General features: G+C 43.3%; 1 pseudogene; it reads left to right on the top strand.

Annotated features, from left to right (window-relative positions):
- The window catches only part of LOC138602371 (transmembrane protein 132C-like), a 79,017-nt pseudogene extending 61,652 nt beyond the window's left edge, over positions 1-17,365 (top strand).
- The last annotated feature ends 4,502 nt before the right edge of the window (positions 17,366-21,867 follow it).

The following is a 21,867-nucleotide window of genomic DNA, read 5'->3' as shown; positions in this document are numbered from 1 at the left end:
ACAACAATTGCTGGCAGTGGAGCTTGCTCCAGAGAGAGTCCTGATGTTTGGACATTAAGGTGTAAAACAAAGTGCATCATGTAAGACGACTCGCTTATTCAACATGAACTCCATGGTGGTTAATCACTTTCACAGAGGTTAACTTGAGCCTGTTATCCCTGACTCCTGATTGTTTATTTATTTAAAAGCATTTCAGTTGACTTTAATATTTACTGTCCAAAATGAAGAAGGTCCAAAACTAATGAGAATTTCTTTTAGGAATCAGATTTTGTGAAAAAAGTGGAAGTCAGCTTTTCTCCAGACCGGGACCACCCGCCACATTTTAGTGCTTTTATATTAGTAAAGCATGTTGTTACGCGGCTACACGAAACCAGACTCGTTGGTTCCTATAGTTAGCTAAGGTTAGCAAGCCCGTAACCGAGTGCCTCTCCCTGCGTGTTGCATTAGACTGGGACATGTGACCTACACTTCCCTGGGTGAATGGAAACGTTCCTGTCTGGGGGTTATTTGCATTTGACTCACCGCCAGGCCCCCGTTCGTATTCCCCGTGACCTGCTCACCCGGCCCGGGCGACTCCTCTGAACACCCGTCGGGTTCTGTCTGTCCAGTTGGCCAGCCTCTTCTTTTTTGTAGTTCAGTTTTAAAAGGTGTGTAATATAACCGTGTGTGGGGGTGGGTGTGTGTCACAGTCCGCTTTCTCCGCCTTTGTTTCCAGAGATTTGCCTTCTGCGTCTTTTTTGCTCTCCGTCCAGCAATCACGGCAAAACTTGCTCCATCCAGATGCGACTGAAATCAGTTAATGAGTCAAAGCCACCACATGGGACGTCAGTTCTGACCCTGCCTCCTACCTACCTAAACCACACCTCTGTACATAAGAGCTTCATCAATAACCCATTACAATATAATCTTTAATTCAGGAGCTATTTTCCTTTGTGTGTCTGAGAGAGACGATGAGTGTTTGAAGAGTTTGTGTGTGACCTCTGAGAGACCCTTAAAGCGACGCCTCACTTCACGTCTTTCTTCTGACATGTTTGTGTTTCAAAAAGAAAAAGAGTGTAAAAGAGACCATGTGTGTTTTCTGATGTTGTGAGCTGGTGACAGCTCCACTGTCATCTGGTTTTAATGTTTTTGTGTTCCAGGGTGAAGCTGAAGGACGGCGTGGCGCTCCTGGGAGCCAGAGCCAGTAACCCTGTTGTGTGGACGGTGAGCCAGGATGTGAGAAGTGAAGGTCACAGGGTCGTCACCCTCCACTGTCGGAGGAAGGAGAACACTTTCAGTCAAAGGTGCGTCTGACTCCCTCCTTCTATAATCAGTGTGTGAATGAAATATGAAGTAAACAACCTGCTGAACAACAGAAAGTAGCAGCGTACTTGTTCATTTCTTTGACAGCTGTCAGTAGAGAGCGATTGCAGAGAGTGAGAATGAACGAGGACCTGACTCAGCATCTGAATAATCCTCCTCCTTGGCTCTGACATTCTTCAGGGAACACAGTGATGGCTCTGGCTTGCACTTAAAGGATGAGTTTGTAAAAGTTCTTTATTTTTCACATTGTCAACAATAGATAGATCCTTCTAACCAGTGTTTCCCTTTGACAAATCCTGATACAGCACTCTGTACTGGACGGCCATTGTTGTCCCACATACACTAATAAACACTCCATTCAGTCACTGTTTCACTGGCTGACATGTTCATTCACTACAATGAGGATGGACATTAGTTTACGTTGTCAATCCCACACATACACTATACTCAGCAGGACACCAAATGCACATTGGAAAATAGTCCTAAAAATGCAACATCTGCTGGAGGAAGTTTGCTACAGAGTGTTAAAGGAAATGATTTGACCGTCCTTTAAAAATGACAAACAATATTTTTGGCACAAATCATATTTACAAATATCTATCAATGAACATAGTTTGCTGTTGTTTTGTGTCTGATTGTGGAGAGGAGCTGTCTGCACCTCCTCTCTCTGCTGCGCTCTCAGGAATCAGTTGAGCGCTCACCGACGGATCTCATCTCTACGCACAGATCGATGATGAGCAGGGAGCGGAGGGGGCAGCTCTTTGAACAGTTTGTTGTAAAGTCCAGACTCGACAGGTGTTTACTAGTTTAACTGTCTGTAACGCAGCTTCATTGTTTTAAACGAGCGCACAACAGCAGCTCGTCTATAAAATAATCCCCGTCATGTGTAACAGCTGCAGAACGTCTGCCAGCGTCTGTGCCCGTGCGCCGGGGTTGAGCCTCGCACAGCCCCGGACTGATTGGTCTCCTGATAATATTAATAATGACAATATTTTATTGACATTGTTTTTACAGACAAATACATTTTTTGGTCACACAAAAGGGTGAACTGTCGCCATGATCAGTGTAAACTCAGAGCGTGACAGCCCCTATAACACTGCGCTGCAGTTACCACCAGCTCTCTGCAGGCGGTAATATTTTCACTCTAACTGCGCGGTGCTGTTAGCGCTGCTGTTTGTGAATTAGGTGCTTTTTGCCACGAGGCTCATTTGCATAGAAAGCGGCCAAATTTGCCCGAATGTTGCAAAATGACTCATTTAAATACAGAGCATGAAACAACATGTGCAACTTTCTTATGTCAAAGTGTGTTTGTGTGCTAACAGATGTTTGCTGCTGAAATGAAGCTGTTTCCATTCATGATATTTTACTACATCTGTTACAGTGTTTGTTTCTGTGTGTGTGTGTGTGTGTGTGTGTGTGTGTGTGTGTGTGTGTGTGTGTGCGCGTGTGCGTGTGCGTGTGCGTGTGCGTGTGCGTGTGTGAGCGTGCGTGCGTGCGTGAGTGCGTGCGTGCGTGCATGCGTGCATGCATGCGTGTGTCATTATACAGTATTTGACATTCAGCTCAACAGCTAAACAGTTTTAAGCAAAGACAAAGTATCTGCACACAGGAAGTGACACGCTGGCTGGGCTGTTATTTCCTGCTGGGTGTCAAGGTGACGACAGTGATGAATGACAAGTCGTCCATTATTTACATGCGTCTCTTTCGCAGCCTGCTGAGGAGGAGGCACATTGATTTATACAGCGACTACCAAAATCAAGGTCACACATGTTGGTTGGGTATCACGTCCTGTAATTCTGCGCTCAACAAAAGACGACCTTGAAGTATTGAGATGATGATGAAACACCTGCAGTGACCCTGTGCTTTTAGGTTTCTGTAGCTCACATACTAAACGGAAGAACTGCAGCACTTCAGAGAATAAAAAGCTTCATTAGAAGTCAAAATCTGACCATCACCAAAATACTGAACTTTAGTTTAGAGAAGTTCTTTGATGATATCAAACAGGAACATAGAAAGCAGCAGTCGTGGTCTTTTCAGTTGTTGAATTCGTCAAAAGTGCATAACAAATACACGACAATGTTTTCTTTGCAGTTTCATCAGCAGCAGTTTTGTCCTCATGAAGCCTTGTGTGAACTCTTCTCACAACACCTGATTGGACAAATTCACTGCTGGATGGACTTTATCTTTGTTCCAGTTCAGAAATATAAAGCAGAGTGAGACCTCCGACTCTTAAATTGTCCCCGGAAATCAGTTTTTGAATCACTTTGACAAAATAAATTTGGCCTTGCAGCTGCAGAAGCTGCTTCATTTATGAGAGCTGAGGTGCAAAGTCATCATCTATCAGAGCTCTCTGATTGGTCAAGCATCCAGCTGGCTCAGCTCTGTTTATTATCTTTTGTTATTTTCCAGCTGGAATAAATATTCATCCTGTAACAGTGAGGCTGGAGTGAAGCCTGAAAGCTCTGACAGCATATTTTCAAAGTGGACTAAATTTGGCTCCCTGGTACCTGCAGATATCTCCTCTGTGACATACTTCCTCCTGCTCGCCAGTTAAAGGTCCTTACTCAGACTCATTCATTCTATTGCTGCCCTTTGTGCAGCAGACAGACCATCAGTCAGGTTAAGTACACAAAGATCTCCATTAGCCACATTTTGAATGAGGCTGATGGAAATCTGTGGAGCCGAGGAGTCTGAAAAGACAAGAGCCCTAAAACACTGAGTTTGTCCTCGTGTCAGCTGAAGCTCACTTTGCTGATCACTAAATCAGCTTCACTGCCAGAACAGGAAAGATGAACAGTGGGAGCAGGAAGTGTCTCCTCTGGCTCGTGGTAGAAAGTGTGACATCACAGCCGATAATGTGACCACCAGGTGACTCAGCCAGATAGTTAAACTCCCAACAGCCAATCAGGAGAGTCGATAGACTGCGGGCATGAAGACTTAGATAGATGTAACCTTGGATGGAAATGTGCACAGACAAAGTGAGCACTTAGAGGAGCTCAGAAACACTCATGTGTACCAGGTGTGTCTATGTTGTGTGAGACGCTTCAGAAATATACTTTAGCACATCGCTCATGTTCACTGTTCTGATCTCATGTGCTCTGGAGAAACTGAGGCAGCATGGGAGTTTATGTGTGAAAAGTAGAGGTAGCAGAGAAGAGGTGAAAAAGTTTAAGAGGACAGAGCATGGGAAGTGATAATATAGTTCATTTGTCTGCAGTCTAGAAGTACACGCTGCCACAGTCTGTGGTGTCCTCTTTTAATCTCCATGAATATCCGTCCTTGGTTCATTCTAAAGAGGAAAATAACACAGAAACTGCAGCAGGCAGACGTCTGAAGTCCATAAACACCTTGATACGACCAACACGAGCAAACTTATCATAACTAATTTTATTTGAGATAAAGTAGCCGATTGGTCTTTGTAGCGTTTAAAGCTAATATCCACCTTTCAGTTTAAAATAGTGTGTGTTTGTGTATGTGTGTACTTATTGTGTAGACATAGTTTCTCCCTTTCCTAAGGCTGTACTCACAGCAGCAGCTTCTTTATGCAAAGCTCAGAAAGCACACTCAATATTTGGACACATGCTGAACAGTATGTACGGCAGCCTGCATGGGTCACATCTTTAGCTGTTTGAGTTTCAATAGCAGGCTGTGAGTTTGTCTGCTAGCAAAACTTTTATTCTGTTTGTAGATAAACTGAAGCCAGAATGTAAAATTACTCTCATCATAAGTTTTCAACATGTTTTGGATTCTTTGAGCATCAGGCTTAGGTGGCTCAAAAAAGCACTTTAGAAACCGATGCAGCTCTTTGTTCTTCTGTAAGATGCTGATCTGTGTGACAGAAGGCTGAGGTCAGCATGTTAGCTCTGAGGGCATCTGTCTGCAGACAGTAAACACTGTATGAGGTAACAATAACCAACAGTGAGTCACACCTGATCCTTACTGGACTGAAAATGTCTTATCGACTTTAGTGACACTTTTTTTGCCTCACACACATAAAATACACTTTTTAATGCAGATTTATAAAATCAAGTTTATTGAAATGAAGGAGCACTTTTTGGGCAATAAGCTTTCATGAAATACATTTTTTATGAACAATTAACTCAGAACCTCAAACCATCGAGTTTCATTCAGCCTCTTAACACAAGAGAGCAGCTACAAATAGAAAACTAGGTTCTTAGAGAGTGTAAATATTAGCTGAGTCTCGTCTGTGTGTGTACACACAGGCACGAGGTGTCTGACAGAAACACGCACACACACACACACACACACACACACACAAACAAACAGGTAAACAAATGAAACCCTCCAGCATCTCTCTCCCCTTCAACGTCTACAGGATCATGAAACATGTCACCACGTTCAGTGTGTCTGCTGCTGCTGAGAGGACTCCTGCTGTGAGAGAGTGGGAGACAGGCTCACTCTAAAAGACTGACAAGACAGACTCACAACACCTACACAATGATGCAAGCCTGGAAACACAAGTTCTGTAAACAACACTGTAGTGTAACGTCTGAGTGACAACACAACAAGACACCAGGATGAATGCAGTTATATTTAAGCCAGCAGTGTTTGCTTTATAGTGTGTGTTTCATCATGTTTGCACTTATTGCAGCTGCAGTGAAATGTATTTTAGGGATTCAAACAAAGAGAAAGAAAGTTTCATGAAGAGTCTGAGAGCTGATCCTTTGATGAGGAACGTGTGCTCACTGCTCCGGTGTGAAAATAGGTTAAAGATTAAACAGTTTTCCAACAGTCGGTGAAATCATGTTTTAAGCATCAGTGAAATGGAGGCTTGTCATTGTGAGTTTGCCCCAGCCATCTGCTGAGGGAGCTGACATGAGCCTCTTGAGGCTCTTTCTGAGACACAGAGGAAGCAAGCATCAATGAGGGGAATGGAAACCCCGAGCTTGTGTTAGACTGAAATGATGAGCATACTCTGCAGTGTGTCAGGGAGAGAAGAGAGACACGCTTCACATGTAAATAGTCCATAAAGATTCTGGTTCGATAAGATTCCCTCTGCTGAACATTGTTGTATCTTCATGCAAGATTTCCCTCCAGCACACCATATGTCCTTTTTCATTGTCACTGAGATGTCCAGGTGAGATATCAAAGTAGCTGCGATAGGTAAGTCAGAAATAAGTCAACATTATCGGTTGTGGATGGATCGATTGTGCAGTCGTTCATGTTTCAGCAAATACTGAAGGTTGAAAGTTTTTGTTCCAAAGAGAACGATCTAGAGTAACTGTTGGGGACTGCCAAGAAAATGTGGACCATCATTTAGTGGATGAATCAAGAACTTGATGATCGTCTAACTTTCATAGAGCTTTACCATCAGGTCAAATTGTTTTTTGTCCAAGACATTGTCGTGAAGTCCTGTTGCACACTTTGTACACAGGGCTTTTGAGGGCCAATGTTAATCTTATGCTAATAAGAAACTGTTAGCATGCTAACATGGTAAACTAGCATGATGACAGTTAATATGTCCTGTGAAACATAAACATGTTCACACTGGAGTTGTTGGCATGTTAGCATGCTGACACTAGCATTTAGCTCAAAACATCACTGTATCCAAAGTACAGCCTCACACAAACGTTAGCATGGCTGTAGACTATAAAGCTGTGCCTGAATCCAAACAGATTTATAGTGGGCTGTGACGTTTTCTCATTTTCACACTGTAGAATACAAATGTTTCTTGTAAATATAAAGTAAATTTCCTTTTTATGAAAACTATGTAAAAAATCCCATAACCAGTGACGGTTGTTTATCAGGATGTGAATTAAGCTCATGAAGACAACTGCAATGGAAATGTTACTGGTCACATCCTTTGTGAAGTGATACTGGTTCCATCTTTTGAGTGTAAATATGTTTGAACAATGAGCACAATCAAAGGTTCTCAATGAAGAAACTCTGTTGTTGATCAGGGCAGTCATTAGCGTTACAGCTCGTGTACTTTAAGTCCTCCATGTTTGGTCAAATAATGTGATCATGTGAACAATGCCACTTTTGGTGTGGCTGCTTCTCATTGCTTTTAACACCTATTTTATTTTGCATGCGTGATATTGTTATTAATATGGTGATAATTTCATTCACACGCTCAGGTCATGTAGGGAAAGGAAATTATATTTGAATTGAAGCAGCTGAGGTTTGCAGCCAACCACATCCTGATCATGGATTATCACTCACATGGAGCGATCTATATTACATATTATGTTCAATCAGGTGCAGGTAACCTGAGGTCCCAGCAGTGTGAAAACCCCAGTCTATGCCTTATTCATGATCTCATCCTGCATGTTAAAGTGGCCGTGAAACAGCGTGTACATTTTAACCCCATGTGATTGATTGTTCTCATGATGTGGTAATAACAGCCTGAGGCCTCGTATGAGGAGCAATCTCCTCCTGCTCTCATCACTTCTCCACCCGTCTCCATGACAGCTTCTGTCTCTCTCTCCACCCGTCTCCATGACAGCTTCTGTCTCTCTCTCCACCCGTCATATGAAATGTGAGACATGTGGCTTCTCTTATGGAAATACTGTCATTAGAGAATAATTCTTCATTCACACATGATGAGTTATTATGAGCATGAGTGTCGTCCTGCAGCAGACATGATGATTATATTCCAGATGTTCGAATGTAATATGAGAATGTGTTCATGTTACATCAGCCTGCAGAGCTGCAGTTAAGGCACACATGCATACATGAGAGCTGATCTGAATACAGAATGGTTTGTTCATTCAGTGCTGACATGTGACTACACCCCATGAACTGAGTCCATGCACATGTACATTGTTTGGGTTGGTGAATATGTGTCTGTTAGGCAGCTTCACTTCTGCTGGGGAGTCGTTAGGAGCCGGAGTCATTGACAAAACAATGGTGAGTGAAGATTGAATTCGATATTCAGTCCTCTTCAGTTCAGGGGGAGAGGTCAGAGGGTCTCGTGCTGTTCTCTCTGATTGCACCAAGCTTAACTCAAACGGTGAATGAACACATACAATCAATGGGCAGACCACGCACGACCAGCGGGACTGCATTTACAACCAGAGTTAAATCAAAGGTCCCTTCAGTTCAATCTGATTCCAATGGAGGAACTCTCCATGCATCAGCAGGCAGGGATGTTAATCACCTGCCTGCTGAGTGTGTGTGTGTGTGTGCACATATGCACCTTTTTATGTGTGTTTGATTAAGTGGGAAATGAAAGAACAGACTCGCATTAGTTTGAGGCCTGCAGAACCTGGCAGTTTGATTTGTTCTGTGTTGTAATCTCTTTAATTAAAACTGGTTTAAAACGGGCACTCTAGCACAAAACAGAGAGAGATTAATACTGTGTGTGTGTGTGTGTGTGTGTGTGTGTGTGTGTGTGTGTGTGTGTGTGTGTGTGTGTGTGTGTGTGTGTGTGTGTGTGTGTGTGTGTGTGTGTGTGTGTGTGTGTGCGTGTGTGTGAAAAGATTTTAAAGAAAGCAGAGTAATTGAGGGATACGTCTCGTTCGTGTGTTTGTGAAAAAATGTGTCTAAAAAATATTTGCGTTAAATCCTTTGAAGTAATCATCCAGACATCTTTCCCTTTGTTTACAGCTCCGGGTCACTAATGCATTTGTGAGATGCTCTCTTCTCGCTGCCTCTCTTACATTAAAATATATTCCCACAGTCGTCTGTCACAGGCAGTGATGTGATCGTTTGATGAATCAGAAATATTGATCGTATGTAATTTAATTTGCATGAGTGGCATGAGTCCTACGTGTTGCTGGGCGTTCTCATGCTTTGTGCAATCATAAATGCTCCATAGAGGACACAGCCTCCTGAGTCTAACAGAGTAATCCAGCAAAGTAAAACAGTCTTATTTATTCCCTCGATCCGGTCGTCATTAATGGAAATCAAAATGGACGTGATGCCACTAATGAGCTGTGATTAATTTAATCTCAGGGGATTGATTTATAGCACATCCTCCTACTCAGAGATGCGCTCTGTGTTCTCCTCCATCTTGCCTTCTTCCTCAACAACTTGAGTAATGAATTAGATATTTACTGTGGATTGTAACACATCCTTGACCTGCATTTTATCAGTGAACTAGTGAATCTGCGTCTGAGGATGATTGATCCCTCTGGGACTGTGAATCCAGCCTGGGCTCTGTGGTGAATCCAGGTAATGCAGCTGATACATGAAATCAGCTGTGAACTAACAGGAGGTTCACTTCTTCACGTCGCTCTGTTGTGTTCAGGGACTGCACTTCTTAAATGGTCTTTTTATGTGTTTCTCAGGCAAACACTTATTTTAAAATGAAGTGACCTGAAGATTCATGCAGGGTATTTTTTTGTAATGAGCTTTTGTTTCATTATATTTTCTATGAACAAATGTATTATGTTAACCATTCCAAGTAAAATGAAGCAAACTCTCCTCTCCTCCTACCAAAGCTCTGTATTTCTTTAATCAGACTTCTATCAGCTACCAAAGCCAGCGCTGGTGGCGAGTTGCCCACAGACTGGTTGGAGATTGGCCATGGAGCCTGCTGGTGTTGATAAGGCAGCCTACTGGCCTTAGGACCCTGAGCTCAGACCCTCCGATCCACTTCATCTTCTAATACATCATCCTCTGAATCCTCGGCCACTGTGAACACTTCAGAGCTCTCTGTGAGGTGAACTTTATACTTCAGGTGCTGCAGGTGCTAAGTGATTTCAAAATAAGAGCGTGTGTGCTTCTCTCCCTCTCATCACATCCAGCGGGTGAGGAGGAGGAGGAAGAGTGTTCTGTTTACTTGACAGATTAATGAGGCGAGGGAGCAGAAGTAAGAGAAGTAAGGGTTCAGGCCAGCGAGGGGTCATGGTGGGGTCACATTCTTATTAACCCTGTCAACTTACACCGATCTAATAAACTGAACCAGGGAGCAGTGTGTGTGTTTGTTTAGGTGTGTGTCAGGGCGTGCACATGCATGCAGGTTTATTTCCTGATTCTTTGTTTGTGTGTGTGTGTGTGTGTGTGTGTGTGAGAGAGGGAGATTTGTCGCCTGAAATCATGAGTGAGAAAACTCGATTACTTCAAGGTGACATGATGTTGTCGCGCCTGCATATAAAAGCGTGCGTTGCATAGATGCGTATCAAAGCCTAAAATATAACCAAGACTCTGCAGTATTTTAAAGGTACAGCCGTCCAAACCAAAGTATGCTCACTACTTAGTGACACTTAGAGAAACTTGTGAGGCTTATTTCAACATTTTAATGAAACAAGAAGCAAAAAACTGCAAAATCTTCCACTGAGGGGAATTAGTGCTGCTGTCATATCGGTTTACTCTGCCAGAAACTGAAGAAAGAATAAGATAGTGTGACATCTAAAAGTGTCACACTGACCCACAACACAATGACAGCGACACCGCCTCGGCCACTTTTACACCTGGTTAGATCTCTGGTGGCAAAAAGACGGCGGACAGAAAGAAAAGGAAAAGCTCAAAGTGTATCAGGGACAGAGAAGCACAGCAGTGGCACCACAGACACTTTAATGTGAACACAGTGAATCACACTTTCCTTTCAGACATTTCTAAATACTTGGCTGGATTCTCAGTAACAAAGAGCTCTTGTCAGACATAAATACAACGTGGTGTCACAAACTCGCTTACTGCTCTTTCATTTATCTATTCAGCACTTTTCACAGTTTTATCTCCTTGTACATCATTTTTTTAACGTGCAGTCAGAGGATCCTGTTTGTAACATCTCACAGTAATGCAACAAAGAACAAATGTGTCATTGATGGTTTTAACCTTGAATTTATTCAGGGTAGATTTTCTGAGCAATAATTCTGTGCAATAACTTTGCAGCAACCAGGAAAGATAAATATAATTTGACAGAAGCTTGAATCTGTCCTCAGATATCGGTGAGACAGAGTTACACTGAAGGTAACATGTGACATGTTTCCTAGAAGGCCTGTCCTGGGATCAGAGCTGTGGTAGAGCTGAGACAATCACACATGGACTGCGTCCCCTGGTGAGAGATCTCTCTGTAAATCTGAACACATCCACAAACATGCAGTTTAAAGGAATCATTGTCAAAACTGCTGCCAAGATTTCACTTCAGCTTTAACAGGATCACACTTTGCTGCCCGCGGCCCGAGGATCTGCATCTCACTGGCTCTCACACTCAGTCATGGTTGTTGCCACACGTCAGCCTGTGTGTTTGTATATTTGGCTCCTTCATCAGTCTCAATCAGTGTTTCTCCATCACAGCCCCTGAGGAACATGCCGAATAATTCTGCAGTGCTAATGTAGAATTAATGCAGAATGGCAAGACCCTCAATAAAAGCAAACACTTTAGTGTCTGATTTAGAGAGATTCAGAAAGCTGTTTCAGAGTTCGACCTTATATGGACTTCCTGGGCGGCGTTCTGTGTGGCCTTCTCTGTGAGACTTTACAAAAGAACAGATTCATTGACGTCCCTTTGAGAGCAGAAGAGGAAGACAAGTGAAATGAGGAGGGAAGGGCCGATTACATGGAAAATGTCCTCTGTTCCCACAACGATGTGGCACATTTGGAGATAGATGGACCCAAACCAAGACTAAAGATGGAGACATGAATGATGGGGGAGGAGCAGTGAGCCCAGAGGAAAGAGAAATATGAAGAGATAGAAACATAAAAGAAAATCCAGCATGTTGGATCAAATAGAAACCTCTCAGGCCGCACAACACAAAGCCTGAATCATGAAGTTCAACAGCAGCAGGCGGCAACAGAGAGGCGAATGATGAAACGGACAACCTCATCTAATCCCTCGTCATCATTGTGAACATGTGTGAGTAACAAGGAAAGGAAGAAGAGTGATTTCTGGTGGAGAGTTTACACTCCAAGGGGAGATTAGTCACACTGAGTTGATCTTATTGTCCAGGATAAGAGGACGAGCAGCAGAGCCCTCTGGAGAATTTGACTCTCCGACAGCTCACACAAATCAATACAGGGATGAAGACGGCCTTCATACAATCACTGATCGTGTTGCTTTGTGAGCTTAAACACAGCTCAGAACTAAAAGCCGCTCATTAACAGCAGTTTAACAAGCAGGAGTTAAAAGGTGTTGGTGGCGGCACGGGGTGGCTGTCAGGTAGATGTTTGGTCGTCTCTCAACACCTTCATCTTTAAGGAATTTACTCATCTGAGAAATGATTCTGTATATCCAGAGAGACTGGAGGAACACGCCTCAGATCACATCTGACTGTGACTTCTGTCGCCTCTACAAACTCTGTAATCCCGTACTTGAAGCTGACTCAGAAGTAAAACACTTCAAAGGGTTTCTACAGGTTTCAGAGGTTAGAAGGTAAAAATGATGAGATCAATAAAGTCATCAGGGTTCATCCTGAGGGGAGCATGAACGTCTCCATCTCGTTTGGCACAAATCAGTCGAGTCGAATTAAAGATGTTTCACAGAATACGTGAGAACAGACCTGATCAGGGCGTCAACACAGTTAGGATTCAACCTCTGGGCACCATGATTGTGTTTCATTTAAATTATTTATAATTTATTGTTTATTATTATTCAGGAAATACTGTAGAAGATACGACCAAAAAAAGGCTCTTTGGGGGCAGAGACCCCCCATTGAACCCCGTCTGCACTGCGGAGGCCTCCTGTTACCACACAGTAATGTGTACTGACAGGGACAGGGCTGTCGTGGTGGCTTTGATAGATCCTGGGGGAAATCTCCCGCAGACATAAACTGGTTGTTTTACGTTTCATCTGCTTCTTGACACGGTTTCATTTTATGATCTCTTTCATTATCTGTCTGTCACACGTCAAAGTTTATCGCTCCATAAACACATCCATTCCACACAGATGAAGCAGGCGGCACTGGAAGGAAAACAAGCCGCCCCCCAGACAGCACAAGGTTAGGACTGTAGTGCAAAGTGTTTTATGAGCGCTGTGCGTTTATCACTAACAACTGTGACGTGGCTCACTGAGACGTCTTCAGGGCAGAATTTAGCAGTTTAAGTTGTTTCGTGATTAATAAATTACAATAACTCACACATACTTTGAGCTATTTTTACACCTTTTGTTTAATTCTGTTACCGTTTTACAACCTCTGTGTCTTCCTCTGTCGCTGTTTCCTGCTCATCAACCCTCAGAGCCCCACAGGGCCTCCAGTGGCCCCGCTGGCCTCTAACAACCTTCTCCAAACTATCTCAGCTGATTCCAGGTCTGCTGCTCAGCGTGATAAGGAACAGAGTCGGGGCGAGTTCTCCTTGTTTCAACGGGATCTCATCAGCATCATCATCATCCAGTTTCCCTCCTGTTCCTCAAACCGATTAGCATCAAACGTGTTTCTGTTCGGAGAGACGTGAGCCGCACAGCTGGACAGGAAGTGGACTACAAATTATTCAAACAGCTGCTGAAGCAAATAACCCACAACAGCACATACAGATCGCTCAGAGAGCAAGAAGGAGCTTTAATGCTATCTGAGCCTTACAGTCTTTAGTTGTACAAAACAGACCTCAGGCTGTTTATAGACAAAACATCAACATCAAATCTATAAAGCTGATTTATGATCTGATTTGTTTCATCTACAGAAACAATAGAAACAACATTTCTCTCCTGCAGCAGTGACTTCTGTCGTCACCCTGAGGTTTCCGGGGCGACCAGAGTCTCCAACACGTCACTGCGACCCTCAGGTGGTCGTCAATAATCGTTCCTTCTAGTGACTCCTTTAAAACTCTTTCACCTCACACTCACATGTCTGTTAGTTTCTCTTCATGTTGCTCTTTATGAAAGAAGTTTGGAAGAAAACTTTTTCACAGCGACTGTAAACGTTTGTTTGTCCTCTTCAGGAAACACTGCGGGGTCAGTCAACATGGCGGCTATATTGGACCAAACGTTCCTCCAGATAACCTGAAACTCCCTGATACTAAATAAACTGACTGACAGCGTGCAGGACTGCTGGTTCCTTCTCCATGTTTGGACCCTCAAATAACTACTGAAGAAGAGTTGATTGAACACTTTTGTCTCATATTTGGCAAATAAGTTTCCACAGGAGAGGTCAGAGCAGGAGACGTTTGTGTGAAGCCAGACGGCCAGCAGGAGTTTCTGTCACAGCTTCCTTGTTGAATCACTGCTGGTTAATTTTCTGCTTGTTTTAACACCGACTGACAAAACAAGTTGGACTTCTCGTCCAAGGAGTAAATCCCATCGTCTTCTTGCTCCATAACAAAGACAAATATCTCCACTCTCACCTGCATGGAGCTGTTTGACGTATTAATCTGAGTGCTCGCAAACACAAACTGTCTCCCTCCCTCTCCCTCTGTTGTTGGACTCGCTGTCACTTCACTGTGTAGAAACAGATTCAGGTCTTTGATGCATCATTGTTGTCGGTGCTATCCAAATCACTGCTGTGCATGAAAGGAAACCCCTCGGGTCTCCAAAAGAGACGGCAGACTTTTCTTCCTGTACCTCTCTCAGAGCCAGATATCCACCGAGGTGTTACGAGTGAAAGAAGAAAACATGGCCGCGTGTTTGACGGAGCTTTTGTGTTCCTTAGCGACACTTTTATTTCCCTGTTTTCCAACAAAAGGAATTTCATTTTTTTGCTGTTGTGCCGCTTCTTTCCGCTCAGAGCTGCTTTGTTACGACAATGTCTGTGTTTGAAATGTATCTTATAGGATTGAAAGCGTGCGTGTGTTTTCCTCTGAGTGGATTCTTTCACCTTATTCTGTTTGTGCTTTCACACACAACAATACGACTGACAAATGGAGATACCTCAGAAGCCTCCTCAAAATGACACGACCGATTTTCCACCTCAAACTATGATACAGGAGCTTTGTCACTTTTAACTTTAGAGGCTTCTAAGATCCCAGAGGACATTTTGCTTTTAGCCTTTTAACCCTGTTTCCGCTCTGTGTTTTGTCTCTGTCTCTGCGTCCGTCTCTTCCTCTCACCTCTCAACAAGTCAGGGCAGGAGCAGTGACAGTCGCCGGTGAGTGTATTAAAGTGTATGTAAATGGGGCTGAGAAAAGGGCACACGGTGCAGTGATGAATCTAATGAGACATGCAGGAAGTAGGCTGACCTCTCCGACCGTTGGGCTGAAGACATTCATCATCTCAAACACACACTGGGTGACGGGGTGAGAGGGTGAGAGAGGGAGAACTGCCCCCTATTGGAGCAACAGAACACGGCCGGTGAGCCAGAGGATGAAGATAAAGAGAGGGGGAGGAAAAAGGAACAGACATGAAAAAGACAAATAAAGACAGAAGAGACAAACACAGACTGAATAAAGGAGTGAAGCAGAGTTGTATTGTCGTGTTCAGCACTAAAACTCTGACTGTTTGCAGCTTCATTGTAAAGCACAGCTGAAGTGTCTGCTGCAGATCATTGATGTGGCTGTAATTGTTCACCAGAAGCTTAAAGCACATCATCAGCGCAGTCACTAAACCTGCGCACAGCATGCTGTCAGGAGGGGATGATACCAAACTACGGCTCTGTAGCAACTGTGTGAAACTGATGAATGGAGCTGAAACGAGGGATTTTTAGATCCACATCAAGTGATGCAGCATCACACCTCAGTACACCTGTGTGATACCTGTGTAAACAGCTTCTACTGCTCGGCCAGATTCACACCAACATTCACCTGTGATCACTCCGAGCCAAAGCTTCTCACTGGGATTTGGAAACATATGAAGTATAATTCAGAACATTACTCACTGAAACAGAAAAGCTTTTTCCTCCTGAGCCAGAATTACTATTCAAGCTGTTTTTTTATCCACTGATTTTCAGCTTCTAAAACTGTTCTCTCTTCTACTTTTCTACCAGAGAGGATCCTTAAATCTGAGCTTTGAAGTGAGGCTCGCCTCTGAAGTGAGAACACATAAAGGGCCAGTTTTAAATACAAGCTTGACCAAAATATGTTCAAGGAAATCCTTGGATCGTACCCCCAACACCCCCTCCTCATGCTCACTTTGGGCTCTCTCCAGCCTTCTTTTAATTCTTTGACGACCAAAAAACAAACATCCTGCTGAGGACGCAAATAAAAGAGTAGAAAGAACTTTAAACTGAATTGGAACACAAAGGCTACATCTAGTTCCTCTTTGAGTTAAACTTTTGTATTTGCTGTCACCTAAAGATGTTGCACAACATGTGAGCCACTTGTAGTTCCCTGAGTGTGAATTGTATTTTCAGGACAGCGTGTGCGTCTGTGTGCGGTGGCTGGAAAAGGTGTTGCATCCAGTTCTGACTGTGACAAAGAACACCTGAGGGAGAGGCAGCAGCTCGCTCAAACCACAGCGCTGCAGCAAATCAAATAATTTGGAGGATTTTATTTAGCATTCATTGTTTTTCCTGCTTTGTTTGCATCTCCATCAGCTGGGAGGAAATCATTTGCTCGGGCCGGCAGTCTCTGCAAGAGAAGCTCCATATTGCAACAGGAAAAATAAATTGCTTTTTTTGCCAACATGGTGGTTCTGTGTGGATGTGAGAATGAATTTCAATGGTGCCGCGGCCCGCGGTTAGTTTCATATCAGACTGTGAGATGTGGGATGTGGTGATTAAACATCTGCATGTAATACAGCAGAGACATCCTCTGCTAATAAATATTTGTTTTTCTTTTCAGCTGACTGAAATGTACAATTCATTCTCAGCTGCTGTTTTCAGTCCTTTTTTCACAACACCAAACACTCCTGTTTATATATAATAAAGACCAGTTTCTCTTCTATTCTCTCTACGTCTTTAATCCAGTCTGTCTTTGTTCTTTCTGCTCATGTTCACATTATTCCATTTTCTGATTTAGCGTTTCCCCTCCTCTTCTTTTCCCTCCGTTATTTTCCTGTTGCTTTCTCACCCCTTTCCACTACACCGTTTCCTTATCCTCTCTCTTATGCCTTCCCATTGCCACTTATCCTTCCTTTCCTCCCTCTTCTCTGCCTCCTTTTGCATCTAAATCCTCTCCTGACTCTCGTCTCCCTCTCTCTCCTTGCAGGATGGAGGCAGCAGGATACCAGCGAGTGCTGCAGGTGGACCTGGAGGTGAACGGGCTGATGATGAATCAGGGGGGACGGGAGGTCCTGTATTCAACAGGATTGGAGATACTGATGACCCAGACCTGCGATGTTGTTGAGCACTAGAAAGAAAACTTTGAGGAACTTTTAAATCCAACCAACATGCACTCCGATGACGAGTTTGAAGATCCTGAGGAAGCCTTGCCTCTATCCTTGGCAGAGTAGGATTCCAGATACTGTTGGGCTGTTTTGGCTGATGTGCCTTTTCAATGTTGTGTGGAGGTCTTGGGTGGTGCCTGTGTAATGACAGACCAGGGTGGTGGTTCTGCAGTGTGCGCTAACTATCGGGCTATTACACTACTCAGCCTCCTGGAGAAAGTGTATTCCCGGGTGCTGGAAAGGAGGCTCCAACCTCAGATTCAGGAGGAACAAACAATCCAGTCTACATGGGTTTATTTGGACTAGAAGAAGGACTATGATTGTGTCCTCCAGGGGGTCATGTGGGGGGCACCGCAGGAATATGGGGTGCGGATGGAGTCTTTAAAATGCATCTTAAGACAGGATAACATCACCTTACAGCAAAGGCTCACTGATTCCTTTTTTTCTTTAAATGATGGTTAAAAACGTTTGTACCTTGCATGCTGAGATGAAGCTCAAAGTGCTAAACTTAATAAGATCAGACAAAACAACAACAACAACAACAACAACATGTCACTCATTGATTTGAGTCATTTAAACATTTAATGTTTTCTTGACATTTGGGGCCTTGACAGGTCTTGGATACAAACATTTAATACTAAAAGCTCAGTGGAGCATGCCTCACTAATCACAAGAGAGAGATTATTCAAAGTAAAGAAACTTTATCTTTGGGGTTTGTGGATGTGTAACTGCAGCTTTTTGGTTGGTCAGCATTTATACTAAATAGTTTTGTCACTAATCGAGTGCACTGTACCCCTAGATAGGAAACCTGCTTTAAAGGAAGTAAAGTCAGAGTGAACAAAGACTTTGATTAAAGTGTGTCAGTAGTTGACTTTGATCTTCACCTTTGCAGCAGAACTTGCAGGTAGACATTGATCATTGCTGCCACTCACCAGTGTTTGTCTGTGTGCACGATGTTAGTAACCTCTGTTTCTCTCGTCTCTCTGTGATCGCTGCTGGCCGACACTCCTACAGAGAAGCACACACTCAGTAGCTGCCTGCCAAACAGGAAATACACGACTCACTGCTGTCTTTGAGTTATTGTTGATCGCAAAACTAGTGAAAGGTTAAGAATAAAAACAATACATTTTAAAAGCAAAAGAAAGTAAATGAGGTTTGGCCGGTCGAGTTATAACCAAACAATTAAGCAGAATGTCACTCCCAACTTGTAGCTTGGTCAGCGACCTTACACTCCAACATGTTGGGATCTCTCTGGCGTCCGTTATGAATGTGCAGGTCTGTGTGCTCGTGTTTGCAATGACAACAAACCAACCTCCCCGTCAGACTCTCAAATTAAAGCTTACTGAGAAACATTTCTAATTTTTCGGACGTGGAACAATAATTCAGTTGTGAATCATTTAATCAGTCATCGCAGTTTGGTTACGTTTAGGCACCAAAATGGCCGAGGTCAAAAGATCAAACATACATTTATATAAGTACTAATATGAGGACCTTCTTTAACTACAGTACGCTACAAAACTTAAAGGATAAGGTTTGTGTGTAAGTGACGAGTGCAGACAACAATTCAATTCCAGTATTCAGGGAGGGAGCACCAGCCGGCAGCCACCAAATGAGATACAACGCAACTAAACGGGGCACCACGCATACGCCAATATACAGCCACTAAAAGCGCTTGTTTTTGCCACTGACAGGCTCAGATCGTTATAATAAGTGTCTGAGAACACTGTGGCAGCCATGTTACTTTACCTTATGCTCTCTGTTGTTGTCTGTAACAAAGTCTCGCTCAAGGAGAAGTGTCGCGCTGAAATCTCGCCCAAGACCATAGTTGTTGCAGGAAGAAGGAGAGAGGAGTGAGAGAAGACGAAGACGAAGAGGGAGAGAGGATCTTCAGCCATGACAATCTTTTAGATAACACTGAGCAACGCTTTCTGTACTCCAACACAACAAACAGCACTTCTCCCTCCTTGTCTTCGTCTTCTCTCACTGCCGGCCGGTGCTTGCTCCCTGAATACCGGATCGATTTCAGTAATTGTTGTCTCCACGAGTCACTTACACACAAACACATGGGAAGATAGGGTCTAGGTTGAAAAATCCCGAAGTTATCCTTTAATAAAGGACGACTTCCCAATGAAAACAACTATTACTTGTGATTTCACTCTGGAATGTAACCTCAGTCTTTGGGACGAGTGTCATGTTTGTTTGACATTACCTGACTCCACAGCAACTCAAACAGGAGGCCAGAGGACAGCAAGAAGGGCTCCATAAAGCTTCATATTCTGACTCAATCAAGCTGCCATGTTTGATAAGTTGTGAGTGACACCAGGCTGAAATAAGTTGTTACCAAAGAGTTAATTCATGACCTCAAACATTCAGACAGACGGGCTCCTCGTGACGACAATCACTGCATACAAGCAAGAAAGATCTAAACCTGCAGCAATGGACAAACCACCTTTTCATAACAGCTCCTTTTCAAGGTGAATAAAACAGAGCAACATGTATAATAGTTCAATGTCTCAGTGTTGAGTCTTTTGTGTCTGGGCTTGATATTTCAGAATGCTAGTTTAATGCTGAACACGCTGCAGATAACATTTGTTTAATAAATAATTCAACATTCAGTTTAAACTTTAATTTTCTGGATATTGAGAGCAGCGTTCTGGCGTTGGGACGAGATAATAACACTTATTCTCAAAGCGATTTCCCTTGTTTCAGGAATACTTAATGTTTCTTTATCTTCCAACAGAAGTGAGTCAGACAGACTGTAACAGCTTGAACTCTCAAACATCTAAACGAGGAGGGAAGAGAAAGTTGTCTGTACTTACAGAGACACTGCTCCTGCTGTTCTCTTCTCCTCTTACTGTGAGAGAGGCCTTCTACAATAGTGTGATATTATTGACACAAAGACAAACACATGTGTAACGCTTGTTGTTGCCTTCTATAAAAATGCTTATTCAGTTTCTAAAGGGAGAATCGGAGAGAGAAAACTGCTACCTGCGACAGGTAGACGAGAAGAGAGGCAGTGAACGTCTTTCATTAGCGAGCTTGAAAGAGAAACATGCAGAGGACACGCCAACTGAGAGCGCGCTGCTTTCATCGTCCTCACATGAATTTCTCGTCGCTCTCTTGCCGTGCGCTGCCTCTCTGTTCGCTCATTAGAAGAGACAGCCAGTGTGGCCCCCACAGCTCTTTACAGTACATCCCAAATGCTGTCATTAGCATTTTATTCACAGCATCTGAAAGTCTCTCGAATTCCAAACTCAGTAACATTAGCTTTCTTCTCACAGCCCTGTAACATTATAACCAGAGCCATTAGCAGGAAGCTCAACGTTAGCCTTTGTTTTCTTGTCACAGTTCTGCGCCTTTGTCTGGAATAATTAAAGTTTGGTCAAATGCAGCTCTTCTCATTCTGAATCCAATAATCACGTCTGACAGATAGTGACAGACTGAGGCAACAAGGACAGCAGAATTAGTGAGACGTTTGTCCTCTGCAGCACCAGAAACAGATATGTCAGAAAGAGAGCGCTCCCCATATCTGTAATTTACACGCAGTGCTATCACTGCATCAGGTCCAGCTAGCTGTATCCAAGCAGGCTGCCATCAGTCACACTGTCACACTGTCAGAACTGTTTTTGGAAAATGGCCTGGCAGAGCACTGATAGGCTGTGCAGTGAGGCTATCCACCGGCAGCATTAGCCGTCTGCATGCTGCCATAATGAGAGAGAGAGAGAGAGAGAGGGAAGGAAATTCCATCCAACCAATAATTAGGGTTATTTATTTATTTGTCTTTCCCCCTCAGTTATACATATGTCAGGGTTAGCTACCTTGACAAAGTGAGTCTATAAAATCGATAGACTTGTCTGTAAACAGTTCCTAATTTGCATATCCCCAAGTACAGAGTAACTTTCTAATTAAGTTCTCTGGTGACTTGATGCATGTAAGTCCGTTATTCACTCTTCTTTTAGCTCCGTTCGTTTGTCTCCACTGATTTTAGATGGAAATATCTTGTTTATAAGCAGCTAAACAATCCACTGTTTCCTACCTGGGGCCTATATGAAACGAGTTCAACAGACCCAGCGTCTCTTTTCCTGATCTGGCTTCACTTAACCTGACAAAGGAGAGGTCACACGCACTAAGAGGTCACACGACACTGGTTATCAACTTGATAAGTCAACCCAAGGTTTCTATGACAGCGTGTTCACATTAAAGGGGCGGAGTCTGCAGAGTCTGACCATTCACACGTAGGGACAAGTCTGACGTCAGCTGATCGGCATATTTGACAAACTCAGAGCAAACTGTGATTTTAGAATTTGTGAAGAAGTTAACCCAGACTGAAATCACTCAGCTGCAGCTGCTGAAGGCAGGAAGGACAAAAAGACGCCGACTGTGTAAATGTGCAAATAATATCACTGCTCCATCATTAGAGCACCATATATTAACTTTAACACTTGTGTGTGACATTTGATTAATAAGTT

The sequence above is a fragment of the Semicossyphus pulcher genome, unplaced genomic scaffold (genome assembly GCF_022749685.1).
Source record: "Semicossyphus pulcher isolate SPU_LCO1_2020_fin unplaced genomic scaffold, fSemPul1.0.p SCAF_22, whole genome shotgun sequence".
Taxonomy (NCBI): domain Eukaryota; kingdom Metazoa; phylum Chordata; class Actinopteri; order Labriformes; family Labridae; genus Semicossyphus; species Semicossyphus pulcher.
The sequence above is the reverse complement of the archived record's forward strand: the minus strand, read 5'-3'. Positions and strand labels throughout refer to the sequence as shown.